We start from the raw sequence: 10,239 nt of genomic DNA on the forward strand, positions 1-10,239 counted from the left end.
CGTCATGTCCCCCTCCTGCCTTTCCCACCTGTCCCCCTTCCCCTTCATCAAATTCCCTCCCTATCCCTCCTCCCCCTCACCCCGTATCCTCCATATCCCCCCAATCTCCTTAACCCACACCCTACCTGTCTGTCCTTCCCATAAACCCCCACCCTACCTGTCCGCCCTTCCCTTAAACCCCCACCCCCACCCCAAAATCCACTGAGACCCTGCAAACTACCTCACAGATTTCTCACCCACGGAACAGCTTCCCACACCAGCAGAATGCTCGCCAAGAAAGGGACAAGAAAATGACAAGAAGAAAGTGAGCTTCAAAGCAATGTACACTAACATAGATGGGATTACAAATAAAACAAGTGAACTCGGGGAATGGGCACTAGAAGAAAACCCAGACATAATAGCACTCACAGAAACAAAGCTAACGAAAACCATAACAAACGCAGTGTTTTCCACAGGGCTACTATGTAGTGAGGAAAGAGAGAGAAGGGAGAGGAGGAGGTGGAGTAGCTTTGCTAATAAGAGAAGGTTGGTGTTTCTAAGAGATGGTAATTCAAAACTGTGAAGGTTTCAGTGACTATATGTCAGGCACCATAGCAACTGGAGGACAGAAAATTATAGTAGTAGTCATATATAACCCCCCACCGAATGACAGAAGACCCAGACAGGAATATGTTAGAAACAACTTGGCCACCATCAAAATAATAGAGAGAGCAGATTCTGTGGCTAGCAGGAATGGATCCAGACTACTAATCATGGGAGACTTCAACCATGGGAAGATAGATTGGGGAAACAGAGACCCACATGGAGGCCCAGACACATGGAGAGCTAAGCTGCTGGATGTGGCAACAAGAAACTTCCTAAGTCAACACGTCAAGGGACCGACAAGAATGAGAGGAGGGGATGAACCAGCCTTGCTTGATCTGATATTTACCCTAAATGAGTCGGATATAAGGGTAGTTAAGTTGGAAGCCCCCTTGGGAATGAGAGATCATAGTGTATTGAGCATTGAGTACCTGGTTGAGGTAGGAATTATCCCCCAAAAAAGAACTGGGAAACAAAGGGCTGGCGTACCGAAAGGGAAACTATGAGGAGATGAATAAATTCTTATGGGATATACATTGGGACACAGAACTCAGAACCAAGTCCGTACAAGACATGATGGACTATGTCACCCAAAAATGTCAGGAGGCTGTAAGACGTTTGTCCCAGCCAGACAGGAAAAAACAGAGAAGCAAAGGAAGAATCTGTGGTTTAATAGGGAATGTATGAAAACAAAGGAGCTGAACAAAAGGGCATGGAGGAACTTCCGTAATTACAGAACAACAGAAAGTAGAGAGAGATACCAGAGAACTTGGAACGAGTATATTAGTGTGAGAAGAGCAGCTGAGAAAAGGAATGAAAAAGATATAGCTAATAAAGCCAAGACCGAACCAAAGCTACTACACAGTCACATCAGGAGGAAGACAAAAGTGAAGGAACAGGTGATAAAACCTAGGGTGGGTGAGGACAAGTACAAAAAGAATGACAAAGAGGTGTGTGAAGAACTCAACAAAAGGTTCCAGGAGGTTTTTACAATAGAACAGGGAGAAGTCACGGCGCTAGGAGAGGTGGCAGCAAACCAGGTGACCTTGAAAAGGTTTGAAATTACAAGAGATGAGGTCAAGTAGCACCTATTGGAGCTAGATGTGAGAAAAGCTGTTGGGCCGGACGGAATCTCACCATGGGTATTGAAAGAGTGTGCAGGAGCACTTTGCTTGCCACTCTCCATAGTGTATATTAGGTCACTGGAAATGGGAGACCTACCAGAAATATGGAAGACTGCTAATGTAGTACCAATATACAAAAAGGGTGACGGACAAGAGGCACTGAACTACAGGCCAGTGTCCTTAACTTGTATACCATGCAAGGTGATGGAGAAGATTGTGAGAAAAACCTAGTAACACATCTGGAGAGAAGAGACTTCGTGACAACCCATCAACATGGGTTCAGGGAGGGTAAATCTTGCCTTACAGGCTTGATAGAATTTTACGATCAGATGACAAAAATTAAGCAAGAAAGAGAAGGATGGGTGGATTGCATATTTTTGGACTGTCGGAAAACCTTTGACACAGTACCCCATAAAAGGTTAATGCATAAGCTGGAGAAACAGGCAGGAGTAACTGGTAGGGCGCTCCAGTGGATAAGGGAGTACCTAAGCAATAGGAAGCAGAGTTACAGTGAGGGGTGAGACCTCAGAATAGCATGAAGTCAGCAGTGGAGTCCCACAGGGCTCTGTACTCGGACCTATCCTGTTTCTGATTTACATAAATGATCTCCCAGAGGGTATAGACTCATTCCTCTCAATGTTTGCTGACGACGCCAAAATTATGAGAAGGATTAAGACAGAGGAGGACAGCTTGAGGCTTCAAGAAGACTTGGACAAGCTGCAGGAATGGTCGAACAAATGGCTGTTAGAGTTTAACCGAAGCAAATGTAATGTAATGAAGATAGGGGTAGGAAGCAGGAGACTAGATACAAGGTATCATTTGGGAGATGAAATACTTCAAGAGTCAGAGAGAGAAAAAGACCTGGGGGTTGATATCACGCCAGACCTGTCCCCTGAAGCTCATATCAAGAGGATAACATCAGCAGCATATGCCAGGTTGGCTAACATAAGAACGGCCTTTAGAAACTTGTGTAAGGAATCTTTCAGAACATTATACCACATATGTCAGACCAATCCTGGAGTATGCGGGTCCAGCATGGAATCCATATCTAGTCAAGCATAAGACTAAACTGGAAAAGGTTCAAAGGTTTGCCACCAGACTAGTACCCAAGCTGAGAGGTATGAGCTACGAGGAGAGACTACGGGAATTAAACCTTACTTCGTTGGAAGACAGAAGAGTTAGGGGGGACATGATCACCACATTCCAGATTCTCAAGGGAATCGACAGGGTTGATAAAGACAGGCTATTTAACACAAGGGGCACACGCACTAGGGGACACAGGTGGAAACTGAGTGCCCAAATGAGCCACAGAGATATTAGAAACAACTTTTTTAGGGTCAGAGTGGTTGACAAATGGAATGCATTAGGAAGTAATGTGGTGGAGGCTGACTCCAAACACAGTTTCAAATGTAGATATGATAGAGCCCAATAGGCTCAGGAACCTGTACACCTGTTGATTGACGGTTGTGAGGCGGGACCAAAGAGCTAGAGCTCAACCCCCGCAAGCACAATTTGGTAAGTAGACACACACACACACACACACACACACACACACACACACACACACACACACACACACACACACACACACACACAACACAACACACACACACACACACACACACACACACACACACACACACACACACACACACACACACACACACACACACAGTTGTGTGAGAAGAGTTGTGACAGACGAGGATTGTAGGATCCTCCAAGAGGACTTAAACAGGTTGCAGAGATGGTCAGGGAAATGGCTACTGGAGTATAACACCAGTAAATGTAAAGTTATGGAAATGGGATCAGGTGATAGGAGACCATAGGGACAGTACACAATGAAGGGGAACAGCCTACCTGTAACGATTCGAGAAAGAGACCTGGGAGTGGATGTGACACCTAATCTAACTCCTGAGGCACATATAAATAGGATAACGACAGCAGCGTACTCTACACTGGCGAAAATTAGAACTTCATTAAGAAACCTAAATGAGGAGGCTTTTAGGGCGCTTTACACTGCCTACGTGAGACCCGTCTTAGAGTATGCCGCGCCATCATGGAGCCCCCACCTGAAGAAACACATAAAGAAACTGGAGAAGGTTCAGAGGTTTGCGACGAGGCTTGTCCCAGAGTTACGAGGGATGGGATATGAAGAGCGTCTGAAGGAACTGAACCTTACGACACTAGAGAAAAGAAGGGAGAAAGGAGATATGATAGGGACAAATAAAATACTCAGGGGAATTGACAAAGTGGAAATAGATGAAATGTTCACACGTAATAATAACAGAACGAGGGGACATGGGTGGAAACTGGAAACTCAGATGAGTCACAGAGATGTTAGGAAGGTTTCTTTTAGCGTGAGAGTAGTGGAAAAATGGAATGCACTTGGGGAACAGGTTGTGGAAGCAAATACTATTCATACTTTTAAAACTAGGTATGATAGGGAAATGGGACAGGAGTCATTGCTGTAAGCAACCGATAGCTGGAAAGGCGGGATCCAAGAGTCAATGCTCGATCCTGCAAGCACAAATAGGTGAGTACACACACACAGACCTCCACGACTCACCTCGTCAAACTGGAGCGTAGCTACCCCACCCCATGCTAACGAGTCCTCACCTGCTTCCCAGGTCACACCCTCCCCAAATCAGCCATCCCTCCCTGCCCCTGCTAATCTCCCCAACACTTTCCCTGACCGCTCTGACCCCATTGCATTCGAATCCATCTGCTTCATCCCACATTCCAAGGACCCCTTCATCCCCTCAACCCCGAAAATCCGCCCAGCCCTTACCGCTCCTCATCCTCCTCTCCTTCCATGTGACCCCCTACCCTGGCACGGAGGGGGGGGGGGCACATGGATCCCCGTTGAGGACGGGGTGAACCCCCCCTCACCTCTTCCTCCATTTCCCTCTTCCCCCCTTCTGCCCCAATGCCCACACCTACCCCTGAGTTTCCCCTGACTAATACAACCTCCCTCCCACTATCACTATCCATGTTCCATCTGCCCCTCTTCCCCTCACCCCCTCTATCCTTCTACCCCCCAACCTCTCAACCTCTATCTGACTCTCAACCTTACACTACCTCTCAATCCCTCTATGCCTCTCAGACCCTCCCTAGTCTTCAAACCCAGTATGCCCTTACTACTCTAGACCTTCCTACCCAGGACCTACCCCAGACCTTCCTATCTACCATTCTAGATGCCCAGCCACCCATTCGCCCCCCAAGCACCCCTCCAGATCCCTTTCACCTCTCAGACACCCCCCAGATCCCCAGAGAAAGGGCGAGCTCTGGTACCAGAGTTTTCACGAAGAATCTCAAGGTTTGGTACACCAATGCTGATGGGGTATCTAATAAAGCAGAAGAGATAAAAGAAGGAGTGAGGCAGATCCTGATATAGTTGCAATAGTGGAAACTAAAATAAATGACATGATCTCGGATGCAATCTTTCCAGAGGGCTACCAGGTGATAAGAAAAGAAAGGGCACAGAGACAGAGAGGAGGAGTGGCACTCCTAATAAAGCAGGAATGGGATCTTCATCACCATTACCATGTACACTACATACTGTATTCACTGTAAGCATCTACACTACACACTGTCTTTATCACTGTAACCATCTACACAACACACTGTCTTCATCACTATAACCAGCTACACTACACACTGTCTTCATCACTATAACAATGTACACTACACTGTCTTCATCACTGTAACCATCTACACTACACGCAGTCTTCATCACTATAACCATCTACACTACACATACTCGCTGCCGGTGCCATAGCTAGCAGGCCGCACACGGATTTATTCTCTGGAAATCTTTAAATTCTGATCACCCATCAGCTTAAATCAACGCTGTTTTGTGAGGAAGAGCACCAGTACCCAATGATCAGAGAATATCTTGTTTGAAAGGAAACAATACCCATTTCGTCTGTAATTAGTGGATAAACAACGTAGCTGATTAGTTATTGACTTGCTGGAAGGTAATCCGCACACCCCAGTACGCAGGCGACCCTAACACAACTTCAAAATAACAACACTATTGCCACCAACTCAACTCAAACACCAACCAAACTTCATAACGCAAACACCAACTACACTACACAACACAAACACCAAATACACAACATCCATACAAACACCACCTACACTACACAACACTATCGCCTCTTACACAACACTAACACTAAAAACACAACATAACTCAAAGACCAACCACACAAGGTCAAGTTCAAGTATGTTTATTGAGACAAGAAAAAAAATTCTCTCAAAGGGATAGAGTAGCTTAGGCTATTTCTATCCCTCAACCAACCACCCTACACAAGACAAACACCAATACACTACACAACTCAAACACCCTCCACACTACATAACACAAACTCCAACGGCATTGCATAACACAAACACCAACCACACAACACAACTCAAACACCAATCACACTTCACAACATAAACATCAACCACATCACGAAAAACAACAACCACACTAAGCAACACAAATATTAACCACACTATTCAACACAAACACGAACGACACTACACAACTTAATCACTAACTTCACTACAAAACACAAATATCAACATCACTACATAACACAAACACCAACCACACTACACAAAACAAAGACTACTTACACTACACAACACAAACACGAATACACTACACAAAACATACAGGTTGAACAAGACAGCACACACACACACAACACACACACACACACACACACACACACACACACACAACACACACACACACACACACACACACACACACACCACACACACACACACACACAACACACACATGCACACACACACAACATACACACACAAACACACACACACACACACAGGAGGAATCTGTACACCTGTTGATTGACGGTTGAGAGGCGGGACCAAAGAGCCAGAGCTCAACCCCCACAAGCACAACTAGGTGAGTACACACACACACAGAACAAGAACCATAACAAGACAGGCTGACTCCAAACACCATCCACACTACACAACACAAACACCAACTACATTACACAACACAAACACCAACTACATTACACAACACAAACACCAACTACATTACACAACACAAACACCAACTACATTACACAACACAAACACCAACTACATTACACAACACAAACACCAACTACATTACACAACACAAACACCATCACCACAACACAACATAAACACGAACCACACTACTCAACACAAACACCAACTACACTACTCAACACAAAACACCAACTACATTACACAACACAAACACCATCACCACAACACAACATAAACACGAACCACACTACTCAAACACCAACTACACATTACACAACACAAACACCAACTACATTACAAACACAAACACCATCACCACAACACAACAAACAAACACGACCACACTACTCAACACAAACACCATCACCACAACACAAACACCAACTACATTACACAACACACAAACACCATCACCACAACACACATAAACACGAACCACACTACTCAACACAAACACCAACTACACTACACAACACAAAACACCAACTACAATATACAACGCCAACACCAACCACAACACAAAAACACCAACACCAACACACAGCACAAGACAACCAACAAAACCTACTACACAAAACAAACAACAGTACACAACGCAAACACAAGCCGCCCTTCACAAAAACAAAGCACACTACTCAACACAAACTTAAACTAAACTACATCACACAAACAAAAACCAACCAACACAGCTCAACACACAACGAAACTTCACAACACAAACACCAACTACACTACACAACACATATACCAACCCCAATACACAACACAAATACCAACCACACCTCACAACAAACACCAACTAGACTATGTAACACAAAAACCACATTATAAAACACAAACACCAACTATACTACATAACACAAACACCAACTACACTACATAACACTATTAACAAATGAACTAAACACTATCATCACCAATACTACACAAAATATCACCTGCACTGTAGAACACTGCAACTAACTTCACAACACTATCAATAACTACTCAAGTAACTATGAAAAGAAGGCTCCAAACCGGGAAGACTATATATAGCATAACTACACTGTAACTATAATGCAAAACACTATTAACAACTACACTATGAAACACTGTTACAAACTACACTGTATAACACTACTAAATCGTCGGAACGCAAACACGATCACAAACTAAAGTTCACCACACAGTCACTAATAAGACTGTACCGTAGTAGGTATCCATCACTTAAAACACAGTACAACACTATCACTAATTTCACTATCTCTAGCTACGCTATCACTGATCACAGCACATTATAAAACAAATGCACTCAAAAATCTCCCCATGAAATACTACACAACCCACCACCAACTACACTGTAGAACACTGTAACTATCTGAGTGGTATGGGTCTCCCAACTTTCTGATGTGTGGTTTGGTCATCATATCTTCATCCACGTTATTGTGACTCATCGTCTGCACTGAAACTAACCAAACAAGACAGCACTAACACCTACACTGTAGAACATTAATTAACTACCCTACAAAACAATGTCACCAACTACACTCCAGAACAATAATAAAAACTACACTGTTTAACACTATAATTATCCACACAACACAATCACTAACTACACTTCAAAACACTTTCACCATCTAAACTATACAATACTCTCACTAAAGACAATATAGAACATTACGATCAATAAACAACACAATCGCTAACTACACTTTACAACACAATCAGCATCTACACTACACAACCATATAATTAATCATACCACGCACTACTGTTACCATCTACACTACACAGTAATATCAATAACGTCACAACACAACACTATCACCAATTTCACTATTCGACACTGTCACCAACTTAAAGACACAATACTATCACCAACAACACCAATAATATCAACACCATACAACACTATCGCGAACTATAATATGCACACTACATAATATATGCACATTATATAATAATACTCACCATAGCCCGTGCTGCTTGGGACTTTTTGTTCCAGGTAGCGAATCTTTTACAACAACAACAACATGCAACATATTTGTCTGCTACACTACACAACACTATCCTAACTGCAATGAACAACTCACTATTGTACACAGCGCAGCACAATCATCAACTACAATTCATATCGTTATCATAACCACAATACACAACACTATCAACACCTACACTGTCCTATACTATCAACACCTACACTGTCCAACACTATCAACACCTACACTGTCCAACACTATCAACACCTACACTGTCCAACACTATCAACACCTACACTGTACAACACTATCAACACCTACACTGTCCAACACTATCAACACCTACACTGTCCAACACTACCAAGACCTACACTGTCCTATACTATCAACACCTACACTGTCCAACACTATCAACACTACACTGTACAACACTATCAACACCTACACTGTCCAAACACTATCAACACCTACACTGTACAACACTATCAACACCTACACTGTCCAACACTATCACACCTACACTGTCCAACACTATCAACAACCTACACTGTCCAACACTATCAACACCTACACTGTCCAACACTATCAACATCTACACTGTACAACACTATCAACACCTACACTGTCCAACACTATCAACACCTACACTGTCCAACACTATCAACACCTACACTGTCCAACACTATCAACACCTACACTGTACAACACTATCAACACCTACACTGTCCAACACTATCAACACCTACACTGTCCAACACTATCAACACCTACACTGTCCAACACTATCAACACCAACACTGTCCAACACTATCAACACCTACACTGTCCAACACTATCTGCCAACACTGTCCAACACTATCAACACCTACACTGTCCAACACTATCATAAGCTTATATTAACTACACAACACAAAACCACCAACAACTACACTGTAACACTATCATAAACTACTGTGCAACAACATTACCTCCCTAGCTACACTACACAACAAACTTAACTGTATACAACACTCACGCTCTTCACTGAACAACAATGATCATTTATGAATAAAATATAGAATTTCAAAATATCAACTTAATATAATAATACTCCCTAACTATATTAATCCCTATCTGTGATATAAATTGTACTCCAATTGTCACTGAGTAGACTATATAGTAACATTCAGGATGGAAGTCCTATACATCGGGACGTACCATCCCTTCCTGAAGACTATCAGAATCTTGTATGAACAAGACGTCCGCGAGGTTCTTCAAAAAACCCACCGACCATTAGGACAGTGTCGATTAGTAATAGACAAGGAGCTGAGGCGGGAGAGTGCCCTTGCCTGCGGAGAGGGAATGTTTTCTGGCAATATACCTGCCAACGGCGATTCATACCGTGGCCGTATTCCGGTGTGGAGACGGCCGCTACCTCTACTATGACTCTACTCCCCGTGGTGTCCACTACCTGTTTAGGGACTATGCCAAGAGACACGGAATTACCAGAGACCAATTGACGGTGGTGAAGGCCGTATTCCAGCGTCCAC

This window comes from Procambarus clarkii, chromosome 88 (assembly GCF_040958095.1).
Source record: "Procambarus clarkii isolate CNS0578487 chromosome 88, FALCON_Pclarkii_2.0, whole genome shotgun sequence".
NCBI classification, from domain to species: domain Eukaryota; kingdom Metazoa; phylum Arthropoda; class Malacostraca; order Decapoda; family Cambaridae; genus Procambarus; species Procambarus clarkii.